The following is a 26,751-nucleotide window of genomic DNA, read 5'->3' as shown; positions in this document are numbered from 1 at the left end:
CTTTTTCACCCTCCTATTTTTACTGGGCAATCCCCTTTGTTTGTTTCTTAGCTTTACCATTGCCTACATGATAAAGACTCATATTTTTGTCTCTTGTGCCACAAATTTCTCCTGGATGCTTCCACCTTGATATCGCAAGGTACAACAAACTCAGTATGTACAAAATCAAAATCATTACCTTTACTCCTTATCTGCTCTTTCCAAATAATTTCTAATAATTTATATTCATCTCTTCCCCAAACTGAAAATCTCTCAGAACATCTTTAGTTTCTATCACTTATTCCCTAGAGTTGATCAGTCACCAAACCATGTTGATTAGAACTATTAGGTTCCTTTTAGAACTTTCACCATCTGTTATTCCCACCACCATTCGGTATCTTTCCCTATAATCCATTCTCTATTATTCTGGTAAAGTAATCTTCCTAAAATCCAAATTTTATTGTCTTAGTCATCCCCTGAGCACCTCTGCCCCCACTCATGCACACCTTTCTTGGTCACTTTGCCTATATTAGTATCACACAGGTAAATCTAAGGTCCTTAGAATGATACATGAGGCCCCTTTTCAATATTTTGACTTAACCTTCCAGCCCTATGTCCCCTGCTTGTCAGGGCACACGCTATGCTCTGTGTACAAGCTGCAGTTTCCATTACCCGCTATGGCCCCCTGCTTTCTTTCACATCTCTTTACTATTTCCCTCTGATTGGAATGTTCTACTTGAGATTCTTGGCCAAGGAAAGTAAAGAGATAATTTTTCTACTTGATTGTATAATTATATCCTCACTTGTTACAGAAATAATTTTAAGCTGTTTTTATAAAATGTGATTCCCTGAGAGGCTGTGAAAATCTAAGAAGTCCTTCAATGAGTTCCCCCTGAATTCATGCACTTGTATAATTCTCTCCCCTTGACTGTGGCCTGTACTTATTGACTAATTCAGAGGAACAATATCTGGCAGAATTGAAGAGACGCTATTTCCAAGATTAGATTAAAAATACGTTAGCTTCAGTCTTGAGTCCTCTCTTGAGCTCTCTCACTCTCCTTTGAATTGTTTGCCTGGGGAAAGCCAGCTGCTATATTATGAAGCACAGAAGGATTACGAACTTGGAAAGAAGCATATACAGTTAGGGGGATTTCAGCCTTTATTAAGCCCATAACCTCTGCTCCTATTCCCCTTTTCAGTCTAACAGACAGCTTGAAGATCTTGCCACAGGTCCTGAGGACCAAGACGCCTGGGTATTGTCAGCATCCCTGAATTGATCATGTCCGAGGCCCAGTAGAACTCCTAACCCAAGAATTAGTTCTTTAAATTCCTAACTAACACTATCCAACACTGAAGCTTCAAGACATCTCAAAAAACTCCTTCAAGTGTCCAATGATCTCTCTGGGGTTGGTGTCCAGTCAGAAGTTGGGAGGTAGTCCTTTTCTCCTCCATTTAGACTGTCCCTGACACAAACCCTGAAGACACTTGTTGAAGTTTAAATGTGTCACATTTCATACCAGTTGAAACATCTTGCAGAGGTATTGACAGAGAAAGGGTTCTGAGTCCCTTTTTGCAGAGAGAAAGGAAGGCAGTGGCTGAAGTCCTTGGCCAAGGCCTCAAAGCTGGCTTGTGGGATTCCCCACCTTGCTGTTTCAAAATGTGTATATACATTCCTTCACCTCTCAGCACACCTACTCCAGAGGCCACAATTTTTCAGCCTCTTTGCCTTTTTACTCCTATATTTGGCATTTCTTTTCCATCCACAAAAGAAGTAAAATTCCTGTATATCACACAGTGTTCACTTTTCCTTCCCTGCATATAAGGTGCTGTGTCAGCCTTTTATTGCCGGGTGATTCTCAAACATTTTTAATAAGCTCAGATTTTGCTTTATAGGATAAACATAAAACATGCCAATTTTGTTTTTAAAAGCCATTCATTCTATCTTCTCTTTCTCCTCCTTTTTCCAAATTCATATTTTGATGTGAGACCGATAACAGGTACAGCTATGTCCAAAGGTGGGTTGGAGGACAAGCATAGATTACCTGTTGGGCATCTGTTGCTTCCCTTACTCTATCTGTCAACTTTCCTTCATCCAACTTGGCTGAGGTGAGCAACTCTTCCTCTCAGCAAAGGTTTCCCCTGGCGTGTGAAATTCAGAGGGATCCCTGAGGCATTAGACACCACATGAACTGCAAATCAGGAACCTCATGGCAGCCAGTAGGAAGGGGTGCTCCTCTCCACCCACCACCACCATCAAGCCAAGTCTGCCACACCTGGACCAGATTTCCAGTTTTTAATATAAATAAAGTTGGACCAATGGATGCTTTAAAAATCCATCATGTTACTATAGTTGCTTTCAGCTTTTGGCTAAGAACTAAGTCTAGTTTATTTTCCTCTTACTAGTGAACATAAATTAGCTCAGTCTTCCTGTGTATGTGTGTCTCAAAAATATATTGTTTTAAAATTATCTTTATATAGGAAAAATATATTTTCTACTCTTTGGTTATGTAGCCCAATTACACGGAAAAATATTAGAGAACCTTTTATTATGTCAAGATGCTTCTCTATATAGCCAATAAGAATATAAAAATCTGCAATGAAATACAAAAGGTAAAAAGGTAAATTGCCTTTTTTTGCATCTTAAAATCTCTAAAGAAAATTGAAGTGTCCATAAATCCTTATGAGCAGTGCATTTCACACACACAGAAAAACAACCAAGGAATGCATGATGCTGTTAACAAAGAAAAGTCTTTCAACATTTGTGTATTTGCAGTACTGCAGTAGTTCCCCCTTATCCGTGGGGGATACGTTCCAGGACCCCCAGTGGATCCCTGAAACTTTGGATAGTACCAACCTGATATATACTATGTTTTTTCCTATACATACATACCTATGATAAACTTTAATTTATAAATTAGGCACTTCAAGAGATTAACAACAGTAATAATAAAGTAGAACAATTATAACAATATACTGCAATAAAAATTACCACAGATCTTAGCAACCTCAGCATACGATTTCTTCTCTTTTCTTATTAAGTTGAAAACTTTCACCTTTTCACTTAAAGGAAGCACTTTATGGCCTCTGTTTTTTCGGCATAATTGGTTGCCAGCATCACAACTCTTGACCTTTGGGACCATTATTAAGTAAAATAAGGGGTATGTGAATACAAGCACTGCAATTCTGTGACAGTCCATCTGATAACCAACACATCTACTAAGTGACTAACGGGTGGGTAGTATACACAGCGTGGATACACTGGACCAAAGGATGATACATTTCCTGGGCAGGACCGAACGAGATGGTATGAGATTTCATCACACTACTCAGAATGGCATACAATTTAAAACTTACAAATAGTTTATTTCTGGAATTTTCCATTTAAAATTTTTGGACTGTAGTTGACCATGGGTAATTGAAACTATGGAAAGCGAAACTGGAGATAAAGGGTAACTACTGTACTTAAGGGGAGAGACATCTGAGATTTTTATCTTTGGATAATTCTTTTGTCAATTGTTTGATATAATGTAACAATTATTCATGACATGATGCTGTTGAAATGGATTCATTAGACAAATAATAGCCTACACTTCTGCTTCTCCATTATAATCCATAATCCATGACTTATATTTATCCTTCAGATGAAAAATTTATTCAGGGATACAGAAGAGGCACAAAGTGCTTTCTTGAATGAGATGTAGTGTAGAGCAGCATCCAAGAAGAGCAGCAGGTACCCTCCCACCAAAATTACTTTCTGATCAGCCTCTATTATCTACAAAGACACCGTAATGGAGGCAAATTTTTTTTGTCTTATCGATGAAGTAGAGATTGGTGTCAGGACAATACTCTTTTTTCCTGACCTGAAATTTCCTGCAGGAAATTTCCCTTTCCTTCCTTCTATAGGCATTGTTAGGTATCCTCTATATTCCACCTTAACAGGAAGCATCATTTCTTTCTTATTTCCCAACTCCCGAATTAGCACATTTTCACCACAGTTGGTCAAGTTATTTTTGCTACGTCAGACATTTGCCTATCAACTCAGAATGCTTACCAGAGCATAAATTGTGCACCCTATCTGGCCCAAATCAATTTTATGTATGCAAATATTAGAGAGATGAAAACAAAACAAAGCAGAACTGACAAACAAAACAGTAGGAGAATAGGATATAACTACAGTAGGTGCATTAATTGTTAGGACTGATAATGCATTAGGAAAGTACAATAAACCAAATCTAGGGTATAACAACCATTCTTTCTGTCATCTGTTTTCCAAGCCTTAGTATAATTTTTCCATAGCCTATTCTTAATCATTGGTGGACTGTACACTACTCTAAATGACTGGAAATCATATGATACAGATTATGTAGAATATATGTGAATACTACATTCTATAAGTTGCCTTGTTTTCGTCTTCATTTTCAGTGTAAAAATATGTTACAAAGTGGAAAATTCTTTTTTAGTATGTAGCTAGTTATTTTTTCCATTTTTGAGAGAGTGTGAGAGGGTTTTTGTACTGAATCACTAGCGAAATAAAATTCAAAATATATTCATGCCTTTGAAGTTAGTCTTTTCAAAGTAAAATGGGAAGTTTTGAACTGATTTTGGTAGACTGTTATTGCCGAGTTTCATTTTCCAATTCTAACCATATAGTGCCCATCACCAGCCCTATTAGCTTGCAGATGACTATGCCATCTTCAGTCATAAATTTAGAGGAATATTGGATAGAAGTTGTGCGAAACAGAAAAGAATGAAGATGTAGAGTAGATCTGATGGTAATATTCATTGGTGCAACATAGGAAAATATAATGCTTGCCTTATTGCCACGTTTTCTTCTGACCAGAGCTTTTCCTTTGTTTACTGTTGTTACGATATTCACAGTAAGCTTTTCCATAATGATACAGACTTGCGTGGATGTACTGGATCTCTTCCATTTGTACCTCAGATCTTCTTCCCCTTTAGGATGTAGACCGTGTGAACTACATCAATGGGCTTCTTTGCCCTCCAGTTTCTTGTGTGGTTCGACTAATCAGAGGAACCACTGGGCTATGGGGGGCTGGAAAGGAAGGGAGAAGACTGGCTTGAGGTAATTATTTTCCTGTTTCTCTTCCTGGTAGTTCATCTTTTTTCCTTTGCTGTTTCCCTCTGCTGAGCCGTAGGTTGTAGCCGGCAATCCACCCCCTAAAGCTATCTTATTTTCCTAGATGTTGTGAAAGATTCCTGTTCTTATTTTCTCCTGGAGTACTCCATTGTCCTCTGTAGGTCTCCTTAATCCCTTCCCACAAATAAATCATTATTATTTAAAACTCCTCAAAGCATCCAGTTTCAGTGCACCATATTTCTTGCTGGGAACTTGATTTATACATTGAGTGAGGAGAATGGACATTGCTTCTGAAAGAAGTTTTGTTTATAGACTTGAAACATTAGTAGAGTGCTTGAAGTCATGCTATAAGCTATATTAGTACTTAATCTAAGGAAAGAATTATGAGAGATATTTCTTCTGTTCTTTTAAGAATATTCACGGAAATTAATTTACTATGGGGGGAACTAGAGAACTATATTAACACATAGTTCCCAATACATGTACAGACACATATACATATATAAACATATATGTCCATCTATATTTGTGAAACTGCTTTTGAAACTTAATATCAATTAACCAATTGCTATTTTATTTTTCTTTTATCCTTCATCTTTTATACTGCAGAGCTTCTCTCTGGAACCCAAAGTACAGCCAATTTTCTGTTCATCTGAAAATAATCCATCTCCTTAGCTCTAAGACCTTGAGCTCAAAGAGAATACATTATTTGAGAAAAAAAAAAAATGAAACAAAGAAGAGAAATTAAATCTCTCCCTGCCCTTCATGGCTTCTAACTTCAGCTTCCAGTTTTTTTCCCAAAATAACTTCAACATCTAGCAAATTGACAGGAGTTCTCAGTAGCTGAGGCAATGGTGGCTATTAATTGAGGTAATTCAACTTCTCGCTTAAAACACAATAAGAGGGGCCGGGCCAGTGGCACAGCGGTTAAGTGCGCACCTTCCCCTTCGGTGGCCTGGGGTTCGCTGGTTCGGATCCCGGGTGCGGACATGGCACCGCTTGGCACGCCATGCTGTGGCAGGCATCCCACGTATAAAGTAGAGGATGATGGGCAAGGATGTTAGCTCAGGGCCAGCCTTCCTCAGCAAAAAGAGGAGGATTGGCAGCAGTTAACTCAGGGCTAATCTTCCTCAAAAAAAAAAAAAAAAAAAACCACTAAGAAAAAACAGAACAAAGACAATTAGGGAAATTGGATCTAAAATTAATCCCAAATCCTCATCAGAAATGAAAGATCATTTAATAGGTGAAAATAGAGCTTGCAGGGATAAGATTTCTGAGGGCACGTTACATGTAAAGCTATGGCCCTGGGGGTGGGGGTGCAAAGAGAACAGAAAGGGAAGGGCCTCCTTTGGAAGAATCGTGATGAAAGGAAAAAGAATAAGTGGGAAAAGTCAGGATAATTCAGGGCAAAAGATATTTAAAAAAAATCAAAAGGCACACAACCTGTCTCCCATTTCTTCACTCCTCCTTAAGAAAAATCTAGTGAAAACCTTATTTTGTAACAGAGACAGAAGTCGGTGATTTTGAACCAAGATTCTTAGGAAACACAAATCGCCAGTCCTGCCCACAAAGACGCAGCAAATCAAACAGTCCTCTTCTTTGAAAACCGTGACAAACTTTAAATAAAAATGTGACACTATACAATTCAGCTGGCAAAAGTTTTCCCCGAAGAAACAAAACGGTGGTGAGGCAGAAGAAAACTGCAACATGACACTTGAAATTTAATTAACTATCTTAAACCAAACATTTGTGGACATGAAACATTGTCTTGAATCAGAAGTTCAAAATATAAAACATTATGTCAAAAAAAGCGAGAAGAAATAAAGCAATTGATTGAACCAAGGAAAGAAATGAAAGGACTGATAAAATCTGGTTATACAAGCTGACCAGGGAAGAATAAATTTGAAGAAAACATAAAATATAATACAGAGAGATAGATGTGTAGGCAGGTGAAAGAAAGAGAGAAGGCAGAAAGGAAGGAAGGAAGGGAGAGAGGGAAAGAGAGAGAAAGAAACTAATAAAACAAATGGATAAAATGTTAACAACAGGTGCATCTTGGTAAAGGGTACATGGTGTTATCTGTACTATTTTTGTTTTTGCAACCTTTTTAAAATTTGAGATTATTACCAAGTACAAAATTTAATACGCATATCACATTGGAGAGTTATAAGAAAGACGTAAGACACTGCCCTTTAGAACTCGTAATCAAGGGGGTTAGAGCCACGGAAAATTTTAACTATAACACTTTCAATCCTTGAATATCATTCTTTACCCAGTCACAAGTTCTCTTCTGTTAACAATTAATATTCTTTCACATAGTTTTAAAATAGTGATCTTTCAGTAAACGTACTCCTTCAAGAATATAGCCATTGATACTTTTACTTTAAAAATCCCTATTCTCAGAGCCAGCCCCATGGCTGAGTGGTTAATTTCAAGTGCTCAGCTTCTTCAGCCCAGGGTTTAGCCGATTGGGATCCTGGGCACAGACGTGGCACCACTCGTCAGGCCATGCTGAGGTGGCATCACTCATGGCACAACCAGAAGGACCTGGAGTTAGAATATACAACTATGTACTGGGGGGTCTTTGGGGAGAAGAAGAAGAAGAAAAAATCCCATTCTCCATTGTGAATTATCTATTTATATATTTTGTCTGTTTGATTGTTGGTTTGACTTGAATGTTTATAAGTGATTTGTAAATATTTTTATATGTCAAAAATGGTTTTAAAAAGAAAAAATTATAAGGGTTATGGAATAAAAGCAGGATTAGAAAAACAAGGAAATTTAAAAGATATAAAAATAATAAAAGTCAGAGAGAAATGTTTAGAATGGAAGACAGGAAAAGAAGAAATCATATGTTTAATAGGAATTTTTAAGCAAGCAAAACAAAACAGACATATTCTGATTGTGAATAAAATGGTTTGTTATTCTGCAACTGCGGTAACCTGCTTACTTTGCATTGAATAGAACTTAGTGTCACAGCTACACCTAGCTCCAAGGGAGGACAGACGACGCTGTTTTCCTTCTAAGCATTTTTGTACCAAGCTGAGCACGGGGAGTGCAGTGACCAAGAAGAAAATGGCAAATAGATCCAAATAAATGGAAAACAAATACCATCTGATAGTGTATGATTAAATTAGATTAAAAGTGTATCTTTGTAGTCCCAGAACAAGCAGCAAAACCTTCTACCCCACTTGCTGTTTGACTTGCAGTCTGGAGACAGTGCTTATCTCTTTCAGCTCTAATGTAAAAATATATAGAAGACTTTTTAATTTATTCAGCAGTCTACTATTGCAATACAATGTAGATTGTTCAAATTAAGCTTGACTGGGCAGATAATCTTTGAAAACTCCCTCCCCTTGTCTATATAACTTTATGATTTCTCTTTCAATCTTTTAAACTTAAAGGTTTAAGGGGACAAAATTACTCTGCCTTGAACCTGCAAGTGATAACTTCTAGCAGATAGGGTACCCATCAATGTCATTGATGTCTTTTAAAAGAGTGAAAATGTTGACCTGTGTTCCCATGAATGTTCCTCCAGCCATCCAGCTTCATGTGAAGAAAATATACTTCCAACCTGTATATTGCTTCTGATAAAACAGCAAACCTCCAGGGCTCTGGGGGGTTTAGTTGATACAACAGTTCTTTAAAGATGTTCCTGAGGAGAGACCATTCGGATCATCTGTCTTGATATCACCTGTTATCCATTTCTATTCTGATTCTTCACATTCTTTGACATTTTGTTATGTCTACGGGGAAAATGCACATTTCAGGTAAATTTACAATTTTTAGTCCATTTTCTAAGCATAGAGATGTACCCTAATTAAGCAATTGAATTTATGGAAATCAAAAAAATACAGCAAGTTTCAGTTCTTTTGCTAAATATATATTTTAGTGTTTTATCCTTAACGCATAGTAAGAACTTCACCACCATGAAAATATCTACAAATTAAAAAATGGAAATGCAGGCAGTAAGAAATGTTTGAAACCTCTGCTATAAATTTGTATGCCAGTGAGTAATAATAATATTGTATAGAACAGACTTATGAATTCTGAAGTAATTTTTCAATTCTTAAGAAACACTTTTCCCATTACTGTAACTGTTTTATTTTACTCTGTTGAATTTGAGAGCGGAACACTTTTGCTACTTAGTAATTAACAGATAAAATCTGTTATAATATGTCATTATAGATCATGGCCAAATAAAAAGCAAGCACCAGATGGTGTGCTTTATGTTAAGCTACAGTGCACATGCATTAGGACTTCTTTTTCTCTCCCAGGAAAATTGCAATTTATTTTAGAGACATCCTTTACACTACGGAAGCTGTGGAGCAAGAAGCTGTTTTTACTAGCATAGAATCCACAAAAAGTGTGGCATCATCTCCAGCTTTACTGCTCTGTGAAGAAACAATACAATGCTTCATTATTTTCCCTTCTTGTTCCTCTCCACCCCCCTTCTCCTCTTCTCTTTATCATATGGACTGTTGACATGGGACAACTGAAGCTAAATTATAGTAAGCCTGATTTTCTAGCCATTGTTAATAAAAATATTAGAAGATTTAACAATTACGGAAATTCTTTATTAGCCTTTCTTTTATTGACATTCTGTTATATTCTGAGGGAAATTATGCCCCATCCCCATCCCCCAACAATGATGTGGCTCTTAAAATTTGCCTCCCATTGTGCTCTCATTGATACCCAGGCTCTTTTTGTGGTCTCTAAGCCACATGCTGAGGCCCTTCTTATCACATTGCTTTATCTTAAGCACTCTTCCCTTTGTCCACTGCTGCCCAGCACTACTGACTTCCTTTCTCATCCTCAGACAGGGTCAGCTGTCTCCTACATTAGGGTTTTCACACTCGACATTTCCCTCTGCTTTCTCATCTCCTCACATGTCTGGTTCCTTCTTATTCTTTGATATCACTTTAAATATCAGGGAGGTCACACCCTTACCCATCTCTGATCCTGACAGTGAAATTTTTGGCCTTGATTTACTTTAGTCATGTGTTTATGTTCTGTTAAGCTATTGTCTATTTTCCTCCCTAGATTTAAAATTCAGAATGGCAGGGACTACATAATCTTTATTCACTAATATATACCCAGGTCCTTTGTGCATCTGAAATTCAGTAGATATATACTAATTATAAATAACTAAAATAAAAAAATGTAAGAAAATGATAACTATTTGACATACCATCAAGTAAACTTTATATACAGTCAGTACTTAACTATCAATAGAAAAATAACTACAGCTACTTTGGAAATAATTCAAATTGAATGGGAGTGTCTTCCCCACTCCCCAAGTCCTTGGCCATTAACAGATGCAACAGAAGCCTATGTGAAGAGTTATGGGGCTTTGCATTTGCAGAAATGTTTCATCTGGTGAGAGCTGATTAACTTAATGCAATTTAGTGAACCACAGTTTGCTATCTTTACCAAGAACTGAATGGAGTAATTATTTAAAATTTATCAGAATGGATTTAGGTTAAAGATGTTACTGAAGTTGGAGAGCTATTGAGTAAAGGATTTTTATTTTCTTTTCAAGATGTTTTTAAAAGCACTAATAGCTATGTAAGTAACAAGTGTTTTATAAGTAGGAAAAGAGTGGTTTTATCACCTCTGAAATTTTGGGGGTGGACATTATTAAACAAATTAAAGTAAGTAAGCTAGTAGAGTAGAATTTTTATCTCCCCTTCTCCATTTGAAAGGCCGTCTTAATTTCTGTCTTGTTTGGACACAGGTTTTTATCATTTAGTTTCACTGAGTAAATTAAATCGAGCAATAGTAAGGGAAATGTTAAAAACAAATTCAGGGAAACAAAAGTATTTATATATACTTTACTTTCAATTTGGGAGTTGTATAGTCTGCAAGGGCTGCCATAACAAAATACCACAGACTGCATGGCTTAAACAGAATTAGTTTTCCCAGAGTTCTGGATGCTGGAAGTCCAGGATCAAGGTGCTGGAGGGATTGGTTTCTTATGAGGCCACTCTCCTTGGCTTGCAAGCAGTCACCTTCTCACTGTGTCCTCACTTGGCCTTTTCTCTGTGCAAGTACACTTCTGGTGTCTCTTCCTCTTCTTATAAGGACCTATTGATTAGGGCTCCACCCTTATGACTTCATTTAATCTTAGTTATCTTCGTAGTGGTGCAATCTCCAAATACAGTCACAGTGGGGGTTAGTTTCAACGTATGGATTTTGGAGGACACAATTCAATCCATAATAGGAGTGTTTACACACTGTGCTTTCCGATCACTCATTCAGAAATATGAGATGCTACTTAAAACATGCTACTTAAATAAAAATATAAGCATGACATCTCAGAGACCCATTTACCTGTAAAGTCCCCATGATGCTAGTCAAGTAATTGAAACTTACAGAAGGGGCAGTAAAATCCAGAAATGAGACATGTAAAGAATATAAGGACTAATGTGAAATCCTTTTGTACTGTTCTTTATCTACTGTTTCACAAAGTACGTTCAGATGAATATTAGTCTCCACTGATTTGCCTTTAAAGAGGTATTCCTTCTTCAAGTAAGTTTGACAAGTGCTGCATACAAAATGCTCTTTGTAAATATTCACGATGCTCTGTGCTCTAAGGAATGCACCAACTTGGCAGAAAGTTTCATATTTACCTAGGTGACTATTTTCACTTCTTGTTAAAATATGCGAATCCCAGAGATATTTCTGCGTAAAATGCACTGAAAAAACCCCTCAACTTGAAGTGCCTTTGCTCTAAAGCACAGTAAACAGATATAGATCTGCCACATTAAATGTTAATCTACTTGCTGACTTACCTGCGCTATAGGGAAGTATGCTCAAACTTTCTAACTCTTTATTGTATGGTGGCTATTTTAGAGCTATTGTCTGTGGGGAATTTTAAATGTGCAAACCTTTCTATAACTCCACTTTAAAAAGTAAAATGAAAAAGGAAAGTTTAATACCATAGAATGAATAGAAGTGTCAGAATAGAGATTCACTATTTATTGTGAATTATCTTGCTTTTATTGGCTGCAGTCAAGCTTTTGAGGTTAAATAAACAGTTTTCTGAGATTGACTGAGTATGCTTCATTTGTACATAAACATGCTCAAGAACCATAACGATATCAGAGGTTTCAGAGTATTGTATACATTGAACAAATGCACACATTGTATCTGTAGATATTATTTATTCAACATTTGTCATGCATTTCAATGACTAAAAATCGCATGTGCATAGAAAGCACTTCCCTCAGAATCAGCAGTCGGAGATTCTTGTCTTCTTCCGAGAAGAGGCCTGGCAAGAGAAAGGAGTATCTGAAGCGTTCAATGCCATTCAAGTTCAGATACTGAATAAACCTGCTGTCAGTCAAAAGTCAGATATATTAGAAAAAAAACAGCTTGTAAGTAAACATCAGTTCAGTTAGGTTGGAAAAAAATGAAAAACCAAAAGCACAATGGACTAACGTAGCTGCAGAGTGCTTTTGGCCTACTCTGCCTCAGAGGTCAGAGAAGAGAGTTTTGGTGGGGAAGTGGAAGATGCTTTCTGTTCTTTGACCTGTTATCCCTAGCTGTCTAGAACGCTTTATGCTAACCCCTGGAAAAAAAGCTTTAGTTTTTTTGTTTGGTATTTTGTAGATAACTTGAAACTCTATTAAACAGATTCTTATGTGGTACAAAGATTATACTTTCTTTCAGCCCTCAGTATTGAGTTTTTAACACGTGGACTTATTGCAAAAACTTTAATGGATAATACAATAAAAATTGGTAAAAGGTAAAAAAAAATCACTAATATGTGTTTAATAATGGAAAGGTAATTTTTAAATGTCAGAGAAATCAAAATTAACTGTCTCGTGATCAGTTTTGTGTATTTGTAATTTGCCATTTCTATTTTCTCTATTTAAGGAGTTTTGTCTTTTTTAACTTAGTGAATTGTACATTAAGTAAGACAATATATGGAGACGGAAAAGAGAGAAAATATTTTCAACTTACATCTAAGCACTTTGAATAGCATCGCTAAAAGTTATGGAGCACTGTCTTATTTTTTTTTAATTTTGTACTTTAATGTTTTAGCATTCAAAAAAAGATCCAGAGCGTAAATATGAAAGAATTCTTGTTCATTCCATGACAACCATCTGGATACTACCTCTGTGACCGAGAAATAAATATCTATAGACAGGGCATCCTGGCTGTAACAGTTAATTTGTACATAAACATTAATTATTTTATTAATTCTTTTTTTCAGAAATGATCACACTTTATTGGACTTTCCTTAGTGTAAGTTGCAATTAAAACATTAAAAATACGTCATGTAATTTATTTCTCTAATGTATACTGTGTAGGGCTTCCTACGTCTCCTAATATAAAAGCAATTAAACCATGTTTTTTATCATTTTGTGATTTTCTGCCAACTTTACCTCTATCCTCAAAAGTAGTAATAACCAGGGCGTCCCACTGGCACAGCGGTTAAGAGTGCACGCTCCCCTTCAGTGGCCCGGGGTTCGCCGGTTCACATCCTGGGTGCGGACATGGCGCTGCTTGGCACGCCATGCTGTGGTAGGCGTCCCACATATAAAGTAGAGGAAAGTGGGCATGGATGTTAGCTCAGGGCCAGTCTTCCTCAGTGAAAAGTGGAGGATTGGCAGCAGTTATCTCAGGGCTAATCTTCCTCAAAAAAAAAAGTAGTAATAACCAATTCAATAAGTTACTTGTAGATTCTCAAAATAGAAGATTTTTACAGGAATTTTTTTATTCATCAGAATGACTGATCCTTCAATTATTCATTCATTCAATAAATATTTACTATGTACTTGAGAACCGTTATTTTCCTTATAGACCCAAAATATTGTTCCAATACTTGTATTTCTATTTGAACATATTCAGTGGAAATTTATCATCTGCAAAAACCAATTATAATTTAAAAATTATTATAGTTCTTACTATATTTAAGCTGAGTTTTTCATAGCAAGTGGCAAAAGAAAATAGATATTTTTCCCTATAATAATACCTGAAAAAATATTCAAAAGTACATTTTGCTATAAAACGTTCCTCTAGTTAAAATGGTTTACATCTTTACTTCTATAATATTTTGAAAGAAAACACAGATCAATTAGCTGTTATCTTTCTGAAGATTGTAATCAAATTTTGCTTTTTCCTTGATAACCATTATCTTAAGTATTAATATTCTGGTAGATAAAGAATGTTTTTGAAAAAAATTTTTTTTTTTCCGTATAATAAGCTATCTTACTAACTCCCCACAGGAGATACTTTTATTTTTAATACATTAATGCACATACATTACATCTATAATGCTACAGGTTTTTACCACCATGTTCATGGGCCTAGGGATTATATACATAAAATATATTGTACCATCTATGCATACATATATTCTAGGTGGATGATTAAACTGAATTTCTAGGATTCATATAATCAAGTATAAAGATAAACATACTAACTAACAAAGCTGTTTTTGCTTGAACCCTCTGAGTTAGAGAAGATGAAAAATACTTCCAATATTTGCACATTTTAAAAAGAGCTCTCAAATGAATTTTAAAAAGAACACCTTGGAATATTTAATTGAATACCTTATCAAAATGTGACCTCTGAATTGGTCACACTGACTTTGAACACATCATCAGTTCTTTCAAGAATGGCCTTAGGGATTTAATGCATTTTAAGTGAGTCGCCAACATCTATGATGAAGTCCTTAGATTTGCATGTTTCCAAACTTCTTTTTTGCCATTTACCTAAGACTATCAGACTCTAGGGGGTCTCCTTGCTGTAGAGAAATTTATATTAGCAAACTAAGTTATAAATTTTAAGTTGGTGATGGGTGTAGGGATAAGGAGGGAGATGAAAGCAATATTTGTCCTGAATAAGGCCACCAAACATCTCCATAGAATGGTTTTTTTTTGCCAAAGGACACATTAGAATATTGTCTGATGAACAACAAATTAGCACAAAAGAATTGAACTTGGTTTTGGAATGTAAGCATCAAGTTTTGGGAGCTGAATTTTTTGCTTTGGTAGCTGAAATTTTTGCTTTACTCTATGAAAAGCTCCTGAATGAAAAGAGCATATCATTTCAAATGTGCAACTTACTGTCTAGGCCAGCCGAGATTCGTCACTGGTTCTGTGGATTTATCCTCAGTGCCTTTATTTGTAAAATAATAATAATAATAACAACAACACTGATAATCCCTGCCTCAAAGCATTCTGTGAGGAAGATATGAGTTACACTCTTCCTGTAAAGTGTCACGTGTATAAAATTTGTTAATTATTTAAATGAGTAAAATAAAATAGATTTTTTTATCATATCGAAAATGAGAACCATGGTAAGTGTAGAAAAAATATTTTAAACTGAAATTTTCTAATTCATCCCTATTCAGTAGAGCTTTCTGTGATGATGGAAATATTCTATATCCTTTATGTTCAATATGGTACCCACTAGCTCCATGTGGCTACTGAGCACTTGTAACAAGGCTAGTGTGACTGAGAAATTATTTTAATTTCATTTAATTTAAATTTAAACCTAAATAGCCACATGTAGCTAGAGACTACTTTATTGGACATTGTAGAGCTAACTTTTAAAAATGTATATATTCCTCAATGGGGGAGATTCTGAGAAGAAGGATGTAGTGGTAAGGATGCTGAATATTTCTAAACACCTCTTAGAAACAATGAGAGCAAGTAGGGTAGCAAAACGACAGTCCTGTAAACAAAAATCTACAAAAAAAAACAATGAGGTGACAAAGAATCTCCAAGAATCTCAATATGTGATTAAATAGGGACAAACTAGTGACAGCTACACGACCTGTCCAATATCAACCATGACACGTGAAATAAATGGGCCAAGAGATGGACTTGAGAACTCCAAAACAACCAACAGTTACGCAAAGGAAAACATGGAGGAATAATTTAAGAACAGCTAAAAGTAGGAAGACTTTGCTCACTCTGGGAGTAGGAGAACACAGGGGGTCCACCGTAATATCTCACTGATGGAATGGTGGAATAGTCTAGGCCCCATGAACATTAAAACTACAAGCCAAGGCTAACTTCTAGAATGATCCTCATGTTGAGGAGAAACTGAAGTAGAATCTAAATTTAGCAAACCATAGCCAATAGAGACAAAGGAAGGAGAAAGTCCAGATGAAAGTGAGGAAAGGGGACAAATCTTAGCAATTCGTATTAATAGGAGTCAGAATTACCCATTTTGCTCATTTTAATGCACATTTCTTTTTATTATTCAGTCTGTTTCCCTAGATGCCAAATATTTAACCTCAGATTTTTCCAACCTCAACAGTCAATGTTTGCTTGGATATAGACTACATTTTTCCATCACCACAAACATTTCAATGAACAAATCATATTTTCAGGGTACAATCGGTAGAGAATACCAGATTCTTCCAAAGAATTGGTGCACAACGAATAGGCATAATTGAAAGGAGTTATTTTCAGATATAACCTACCCATGCTCTGACTCAGTGATTTTTCACTGATTAAGAAACAAAAGGTGTAGTTTTCAATGTTTTAGAAGGTTCCTGTTCCCAATAAGAAATTTTTAAAATTAAAAAAAATGTTAAATACAGCAAGATACAGAACAAAAAATTAATTTATTTTAATGAATTTATTATATGTCTAAAGAATATGTTGATAACTGTCACATAAGTCACTAAACAGGACTTTGCCTGCCACCCTGAGAGGTGACAGCCTGAATCACAAGCTAAGCCAAAATCGCTCCCCTGCCTACTTCTCAACATTCTTATCTGCAAAATGGACACAATTGTCCTCACATCTAGAGAGACTTTTTAGATCTTCTTAATTTCTCTTAAGACTGCATATAAACAAATATATAAATATAATACAATAATTTATTTAGACATTTTACATTATATGTCTAAATTGTGTGTATGTATATTGTTTACATATAAAACATATACGTATATATATGTATATGCAAGTGTGTATGTGTGTGTATATACTTCTGCTGCTAAAATGGAGTGTACAGTTGACTTTCAGATGTAGATTTTTTGTGTTTAGGAATCCTGATGAATTCATCTATTAATTTTTATAGGTAATATATAAATTCTTTTATATTTTCCACAACACAATTTCGTCATCTGAGAATAATAACAGTTTCATATTTTTGTTGTTGTTTTTTGCTTTCTAGCATTATATATCTGGTCCTTTTTCTTGCCTAATTGTATAGGTTGGAGCATTTATTTCAATGTTGAATTGCAAATGCCGACACTAGATTTCCTTTAGGAAAGAGAAAAAGATTTCAACATTTAAAAATTGAAGCTAATATTTTCTATGTTTTAAAAATTTTTTTTGGTAGATACTGTTTAAAATTAAGAAAGATGACATTTTAGTGTATAAAAATTTTATTCATAAAGAGATAGTGAGTTGTCTTCGTTAAAAATGATTCACATTACCATATGTTTTTCTCCTTCTTATCTAGCTTTGTTTGAATTATACTCAATTTATAAAATTAAAGTACCTTTGATTTCTGGAATCAGCCCAACTGCAATACGATGTAATATGTGTTTTACATATTGTTGAATGTGATGTGCTAATATTTGGTTTAAGAATTCTGGGTTCATGTACAGGAGAGCCATTTATATAGTTTTCCTTTCCTTTAATGTCTCTGTCAGGTTTTGTTATCAAGGCAATGAGGGCCTCATAAAACAATTGAGATCCATCTGCATTTATTCCTTTCTCTTGAAGAATTTGTGTCAGATCTCTCTTATCTTTTCCTTCAGCATCTGGTACAGTCTGCCGCTGGAGCTGTCTGGCTGGATGTTTCTGTGTGGGAGAGATTTTAATTACAAACTCTGGTTCTTTAAAGCGTTACTTAGATTTTCTATTTCTTCCTGTGCCGTTTGGAAATTGAACTTTGCTGCTATTTTTTTCATTTCATCTAATAGTTTCAAATGTATTGGTATAAAGCAGTTAATAATATCTTCTTAGATTCTTTTTTAATATCCACAAATTTTCTAATGCTGTTCCCTTTTACTGTGTCCTTTTGAAATTGGTATTACAAGTTCTGGTTTTAAAAATTATCCTTACCAAAGTTTTAACAATTTTACAGATCTTTACAAAGGCACAAAGACAAAAAGTAATTTATCGTGACCCTCTCCTTTGAAAGTTTTTTAAAAATATATTTTATTAATTTTTGCTTTTGTTTATATTTAGGTCTTCTAATTTTTTTGAGTTATATTTGCTCTCATTTTTCTATCTCACAGGGATGGATGATAATATAATTGATTGGAAACTTTTTGTCTAATTAAAAACATTTAGGATCCAATTTCTGTCTTAATACAGCTCTAGCTGCATTCCACAAGTTTTGATATATCATATTATGATTACTATTTCATTAATTATTTTCCATTTTCATTTGAATTTACACTTTGAGCTATGAATAATTAAGCAATGATTTCCTGATTACCAAGCATAGAATTATTTACTAATAATCTTTTCTTTTTACTGATTTATAGCTTAATTTTTCTGTGATATTTACTGATTCAAGTCTTTGGATTTGGAAAGATATCCTTTATGTCTCAGAATGTTGGTAATTGTGGTAATTTTGTGTGCAATTGAAAGGAATGTACATTTTCTGTCTGGTTGTCTTATTCCTAAAAAAATGTGCTAACATCTCCTACATTGATACAAATTTGTCTTTTCTCCTTTGAATTCTGATTCTTTTGATTCAAATATTTCTCACTAACTTGTCCTTCTTTTTCTTTAGTAATGCATTTGACCACAATGTTTACTTTTCCTAATGTTCGTATAGTGGCACCAAATTTTCTTTTGTTAATGTATTCACAGGATATACTTTTTCATTCTCTTTCAACTCGATTCAGCAATATTGTTTCTATCTCAGACAGTTAACGTTACTTATAGTTATCCTTATATGTGCTCTTCTTAAATTGCTCTTTATTTCTTTCTATGTCTACAATGTTCTGCTTGAGAAAAATTCTCAATATTTAGTGCTGGTGTGCTAATGATAAATTACCTCAGTTTTTGTTCTGAAATTTCTTTCAACCTCTTTTTTGGATGGTATTTTTGCTGCATATAGAATTCTAAATTGGCAATTTGTTGGATATAGAATTCCAATTGGAAATTATTTTCTTTCGGCATATTGAGTATATCATTCTCCTGTCTTCTGCCTTCTCTTGGTTCTGTTGGGAATTCAACTTTCAGTCTTATTGTTGCTCTTTTGGCATGACTTTTTTTTTCCTCTGACTACTTTTATGATATTTTCTTTGTCTTAGGTTTTCAGTTGTTTTACCATGAAGCGCCTGGGTATGGTTTTCTTTGTATGGTTTTCTTCTCATGATTTTTAGGACTTCTTGAATATATGGGTTGGTGTCTTCCATCAGTTTTGCCATTTTCCCTGCTGTTATCTCTTCAACCGTTGCTTCTGCCTCATTCTCTTTCTTATCTCCTGAGGTGCTGATTGCACATTTGTTACACTTCTCACCGTATCCTGTGTTTCTGTTATGGGATTTACTTTATTTTTCATCCTTTTGTCTCTCTGTTTTTCATTCTGGATATTATTTTGTCATGATTTGTCTTTTAATTCTAATTCTCTTCTCAGCTGTGTCTAATCTTCTATAAACAATTCTATTTTATTCTTAATTGCAATTCCTATATTTTTCAGTTATCAAATTTTCATTTGTTTCTTTTTTCTTATTTTATAGTACCTTTATGAAATTCTTAATGTATACTATATGTGGTTTAGTATATGTATACTATATGTGGTATGGTTGTTTTAAAGTCTATGGCAGACATCTTGATCTTCTGTATCCAGGTGGTTTCTTTATATGCTCTGTTTCGTGATTTACAGTCACATAGTTTAATTTCCTTAGGTGTTGGAAATTTTAAATAAAAATTTAAAGGTTATTTGAAATTCTCAATTATCTTCCTCTGATCATGGCTGAGATTGGCCACAAGAAATCCCAGATCACCATAATCCAATTAAAATATTTGAGGTAAATTGAAACCGGATTTTTATCTTAGGGAAGAATGCTTTATTTCTTGTTTAACCTTACTCCTAGGATTTAACACTTCAGCTTCCCAGCCAAAGCCTGTGGAATGAATAAGGCTTTGTCCAATTCTCCCCACTACTTATTCTCATGTGTTCTGTTCAAAATTGTTTTCAGGTTGTTAACCTGCCAGCCACCTGCTATGCGTAGCCAAGTATCTGTGGGAGAAAGGCAGAACTAAATCCTGGTTGCATGTGTGTGCATCCCTACTCTCATAGATCTTTGCCTCACAATTTCTTACTGCTTTGGAAGATGTTCATTGCCTTCACTTATATACATGTATACGTATGTGCACATACATGTATGCATATACATATGTGTGTATGTGTACACGCACACACATACCTATTAGAGATATATAAATGATACAAAGATATTGTTTCTTTATAAGGAATGATTATTCTAAACCACTAGCCCACTACTCTAACTTTGCAGAAAGTGGAATCTCATCATGTTCCAACACATATTAAATATTTCATTTTTCAATATTTAATTTTTCAATCAATGACTAGTGTCAAGTAAGATCTCGAGCCTCCCTAATAAAGCATAATTTCACTTTCTTCCATTTCCTCCTCCCTTTTCCCTGCTACTACCCACCAAGGAAGTTTGATCAAAATTTTTTAAATGGTATATACTAAAATAAACACTTTTACAGATTGATCATAAACATAGTGGATTTGGGCTACTTGGATCAACAGAGAAGAGAGTCCCTTTTGTAGTCTCTGCCGTATTTCAAAAGTGTTCTCTTGTTTGTTTTGAATTGAGCCTTCCTTCTATAATCCAATTCTATCTGTTCGTGATCTTTCAGGAGTTTTTCATGATTTCTGGTTCACTGAGAATACTTCTTCCTGTTTTGCAGACAAATCATGGAATTGTTTTAAATATAGGGTTTTTTTTTTTTTTCCTGAATGTGAGGGGTGATTATAACTTATACCCATCATGAACTAGAACATTCTCAGTGTTTAAATTACAGCAAATTTTTTTGTTTATTTGTTTGTTTGGTTTTTTAGTCACCATTTACTCAGAGCCTAGAGAAGCTGGAACATTCACACTATTTTAATTACTGCTTTGCATATAAAATGTATTTTTGACCAAAGAGGGGCCTCCTTTTAAACATAGAGTTATTTTCACACATTGAGTAGAAGAATTGGTTATTCTGTACTTGTGAAATACAGAGTGGATTTGTTTATTATATTAAGTAGATGTGTGCATCTGGAATGTTTAGTCTCCCATTTATCCTATAGCACACCTCAATTTCTCCCTTCACTCAGACTATATAGACAATATTGCTATTTCCACATAAATATTATTTAGATGTAAGGTTTGATAAATGCTTTAGGGACTCATTATAACAATCTGTCTAAATCCTAAGGATGTAACCCTGAGATTTACAAATGCTTACTAGTCAAGAGTATAGAATTATTAATATTACAAAGTACCATTTTGACTTTTTGCACATTTAGGACAAAAGTAAAATCTTCCAAGTTTTTTGTAAACTTTTGATCATTTTAATTTTCATATAATCTACTAAATACAACTTGAATTAGTTGTGACTTAAAAAACAACATGATAAGAACCCCAAAGAAAAAGAAAGACTCCCACAAAGAGAATCCCAACTTTTGGTGTAAGAATACACTGTATACATGGTGAACAAAAATGTATGAAAACAATTTTGTTAATCAATTTGAGTGTTAATACAGGAAAACAAGATAGAAAAATATATATAAAGTAATGCTTTGACTGTGGTGGTTATCACAAACGTGTTGTCATTTGGCAGAAGACATGTTTAAATGAGAATATTTTAGCTATCTTGCAGGTAAATGAGGTAAAAAACTGTTTACCATGAAATTATCAACTGTGTTACTGAATCTTATTACACATTTTGGCCTTTGATGTCACTTTTTATATAGGTGATCATAACCACAAACTTTTTGAAAACATCTTATCATATAGATATTGTTCATTATTTTCTATTTTTATGTAATGCATTTTTGTGATTGATTTCCAAAAATGCTATTGCAGTAATTATTTTTCAAGAAATTAGAATTATTTTGACACTGTATTCACCAAGATTGGCGGTTAAGAAGTGTGTCTTTTAAGTTACTCAACTTGAATAGTCAAACATGTACTCAGATGAGATATCAGCCTCATTATTTTACCTCTTATGATTACACAATTTTATAGAGAGACACATCAATACACCTTATTAACTAAAATGCAAAAACATTCTAGGAAGAAAGTTGTATAATACAGTAGTAATTTTTCTACTTTTTAAAAAAAATTAGAGAAATCACTTACTACACAAAATCAATATTACTGAATTGCTATTAAATCCTCTAGGCTATAAAAATGGAGGCACTAAATCCTAAAATACATTATATTGATATATATTTACATTAATGTTGTACATGATATATTATTATTGTAAAATATTTCCAAATATATTTTCTGAAAGAATGAGGGAAAGTATAGCCACGGCCTCTGTAGCCCACTTCCAAGCTTGAGAGTGGCTCAGAACACAGGTCTTCCGGACGTAGGCTCACAAGCCGGCAGACTTCACAATACCACTGCTGACTGCAGTGTGACAGGCTGACCTTCAAAAATTAATTGGAAGTTGCACCACATTAAAGATGTGTTGACTGCTTTAATAGGTATTGTGAGACAGAGAAGCATCTATCAGCCTCCAACTCTAATGATTCTGAGTGGGTTGGTTAATGAGATATAAACCCAGCAGGCAATTCAGAGAAGCAAAAATGATAGTCCTGATGGCAAGAGGAAACATTATTTTTCCTTATCTTACTCAATTTTCCAACTAAGTAGTCTAGGTATAGATTATTTCTCTAAATGTATTTTACAGTTGTGCTAAAAATGTTTTCTTGTTTCCAGTAAATAGTCACTCATTTTGCCAGTGGCATATATTTTTCACCTTTGTTGTCTTGCTACAGAATTTCATGCTTAATGGTATTTTTAAAACAATTATTTCAATGAATACTCTATTTAAATGTAAGCTACCAGAGGCTAAGAAATGTCAGATTGGTTTGTCTACTTTTTTTGAAATGTCATTCTAAGAGAGGTTCTGAACTGGAGAACTTAAGGGTAAATAATCTATATATGCATTTCTGAAAATGAAAGCATGAGTATTATCTGGACTTTAAACTGGGGACAATATTTACTCCATATCTCTAATACCCTTCTATAATTATCTGTTTAAGTAGATGTTATTAGGTTGCTGGCTTTTTTACATAACATTCGGAGCAAACCTTGAATTATCATTCTAACCACCAGTGCTGGATATTGTGTGCTTTTTTGGGCATGTAAGAATCTCATTGTGCTCATTAAAGTCCTGACCAAAATAATTTCAACAGGTACAGAGCTCTAGCTATAGCCCACTTTATTTAGCTATAATTGTTCCTCTGTGATTTGAACTTATTCTTAACATTTCTAAATCAATATTTGAATAGATGTAGAGAGCTAAATGTAGAATATTTGCGTTTGCTTCATGAAAACCAAAGTGTTCAATAAAAATGCTACTGTACTTTGTTTTCTTCTTCATAATGCTCTCTATCATGAGAATTTAGATTCTAACTTTTGTTGACAAGTACATTGTGGAATTAAAAAACTGGAGGTTTTTAAAGTGTTTCTTGACACAGCAGGTTTTCAAATTTATAGTATGTAATTTGTTTACAATTCAGAGCAGTACACATATGCATAAGATGGAAATGTACTCAAATGCACCGGGTTTACCTGTACCTTTTAGGTAATTATAAGGAACATGGAAGCTTCCACATGATACGATGGATTGAGGGAAGAGGCACATACAAAAAGCGTCTCTGTTTCAAATCACAGAGCTTCTCTCTAGCTTTGTGACATTTTGAAACTAGTGGAAAAAAAACACATTTTGAATCCAGTGGTGTCTAAAGTGTATTCTATATGAATGCATCACATGGGGAATTCTGGTTGATTAGCGGAGCATGCCAGTTTCAAACAATGGAAGCATGGATGCGCCTATTATTTTGCATGGCAGATTCATGTGTATTTATGTATAATTTTTTCCAACTTTCAGATCTTTGAAGTCAAGTAAAAACATGATCATAAATTCTATTTTTGTGAGTTGGCTAGTTTGACTCTAGGCAGCAGAATAAACAGGCTCAATTCTCTTGATTATATAAGATCTGTCAAAACATTATAAAAAATACAATCAGTAAGCAAACAAGATAATTTAGAATGGATGGGGATTTTCAAGTAACATTTTTTGTGTGTGAACTGGAAGTAAATTGGTGTATGGAATCTGTGAATCCACACTGTGATGATGCATTTACAATTGCTGAGGATGTCATATGGCAGTTCCACAGCCTTAATTGGTTTGGATTGGAGAAGAGGGAAGAAAGACAATGCTTAGCCAATCAACAAGAGTCCTTAGGGCAGTCTTCATCAAAGTTACCATCATCTCTTTCTGAACATCAGACTTAAGTCCTTATGCATATATGAGATGGTTCTGTTTAATATAATCTATTAAGATCTTGGGGTTTCCTTTACCTTTTTAATCTGGGAGGATTCATCTTTATGATAAATATAGTGAGAGTGCTTTGCTGAAGGTGGTCAATGTTCTGAGGCATTAACTTTTTTCGTGAAATAAGCAAACATTTGAATTCTTCCCATGCCATGTGTTTGCTTCTTATTTTTATGGCAGTTGCTTTTTAAGAGTTTCTTTTTAACTGTTGTTTTTCTTCTTTTATATCCTGGAGGGAAGGAGAAAACAAGCTTGTATTTTTCTTTCAGCTTGGAAAGAGAAAAAGTATTCCCTCCAAACAAAAATATTGACAGTCAAGAGGTCCAGAGAAGATCAGTAAGCCGGAGCCGTGAAAGACATAAATAAGACTTTTTTTTGGCCCAAGGGATATAAGCAGATATATGCAGTACGTGCTACATACTCAGTTTTATTTTCCTGGGGGTGACATTTCTTAAGGTGACTGACAGAATTGTTTTGTTTTTTTCATCAGCTCTTTTATTATCAGTTAGTTGTATTCACGCAGATGCTCCACTGTGTGAGGTCTCATTGTGAAAACAGCAATAGTGGTATGATTATCTGGGGAACTTATTAACAAGAAGAGGGGCATTACAAGAATTTCTTGATGAATTATTTTTGTCTTGCTTAAAGAAAATGTTTTTACAAATTGACAACCAATAGAGATGTGGGCACATGGTTGAAGAGTATTTACTTGGAGTTTATTTAATAAAGACTAATGAACAAACGAAAACCCAGAAAGGACAAAGTAATTTGGGAACAACTTAAATGATGTGATGATTGCTCCAGAGTCACTTAATACCAAAAAATACAATCACCGTATAAATGAAAACTAAACAATTGGTAACTGCGGTCCTCTTATTTATTTTTAAATGTTTAAGATTAGAGGCAAAGACTGAAAGGAAATAGGGTCTGGTACTGCTGGAGGGGATGAGAAATTCAACCTTCTTATCTGAGGCTTTTAGTGTCTATTGTAAGAGTGGAGAAGAATTCTCTTGGAAGAGAGACGCCTTTAGTTCAACGTCCGTTCATTGACTCAGTCACTCAAAAAAGCTGAATGTTTGACAGGCCCTGGAGATACAAAAGTAAAAAGTCAATATAGCTTTTGCCCTCCAATAGCTTTCAGTCTAGTTGGGAGAAATAATTATCTATAATAAAATGTGGAAATACTGAAAAAAATGTACAATGTGCTGTGGGAATACAGATGTCATATTTGACCTTGTGTCCTCAATGTGGTGCCTGAAATGAAGGAAGCAGTGAATAAACTTTAGCATTACTGGATTCAAGGAGAAAGAAAAGAAAAAGAGGCCCTTTTTGTTGCTCACTGCTTTATTTTTCTTATCACTCATATTTTATCATTTCGATTATTACAATATTTTCTGAAATATCTGGGAATTAGGCATTATCAGTGGAGAATGAGGGTAGAGAAACTTCTATGACTCACTTTTAAAATAGTGGACACAGAAGAAAATGTTCTTATTGAGATTATATACTGAGCAGAAAAATAAATAAATGTTGACTCCTTAGGAGAAATGTACATGTAAACAAGAAATGAATGAATTTATTCATGATAATTGCCAAAAATATCTCTATACCTTAAAAACAACATTATGTGTAGGATTTTCATATACGATTTTATATCTATATCCATGTAGTTATTGATTTATTTGATAAGCTATCATTGATTTGCAAAATCCTGAATGAATTCTAAGATTTCATTCAAAAGAATAATGAAAGAAGAAAATGAAGGTTTCTTTGCTTTTTTAAATATTGGCACCTGAGCTAACATCTCTTGCCAATCTTTTTTTTTCTTCTTCTTCTCCTCAAAGCCCCCCAGTATATAGTTGTATATTCTAGTTGTAGGTCCTTCTGGTTGTGCTATGTGGGACGCCGCCTCAGCATGGCCTGATGAGCAGTACCAGGTCCACCCCCAGGATCGAAACCAGAGAAACCCTGGGCCACCAAAGCAGAGCCTGGGAATTTAACCACTCGGCCCTGGGGCCAGCCCAGAAGATTTGTTTTTTTATACTGAGCTTTAGTAAAAGTCTGATAAAAGAGAATCAAGGTCAGATTTATGGTCATTTCACCACTAACATCTTGTCATAGCATCTTCAAATGATACTT

At 34.6% G+C, this 26,751-nt stretch overlaps 1 long non-coding RNA gene across 3 annotated transcripts in view; it reads left to right on the top strand.

Moving 5' to 3' along the window:
- The window catches only part of LOC111767863 (uncharacterized), a 784,370-nt gene that overhangs the window by 474,853 nt on the left and 282,766 nt on the right, over positions 1 to 26,751 (top strand). The gene's annotated exons all lie outside the window — the stretch shown is intronic.

Source organism: Equus caballus, chromosome 14 (assembly GCF_041296265.1).
Source record: "Equus caballus isolate H_3958 breed thoroughbred chromosome 14, TB-T2T, whole genome shotgun sequence".
Taxonomy (NCBI): Eukaryota; Metazoa; Chordata; class Mammalia; order Perissodactyla; family Equidae; genus Equus; species Equus caballus.
Note: the sequence above shows the minus strand (reverse complement) of the source record. Positions and strands in the feature narration are given on the sequence as shown.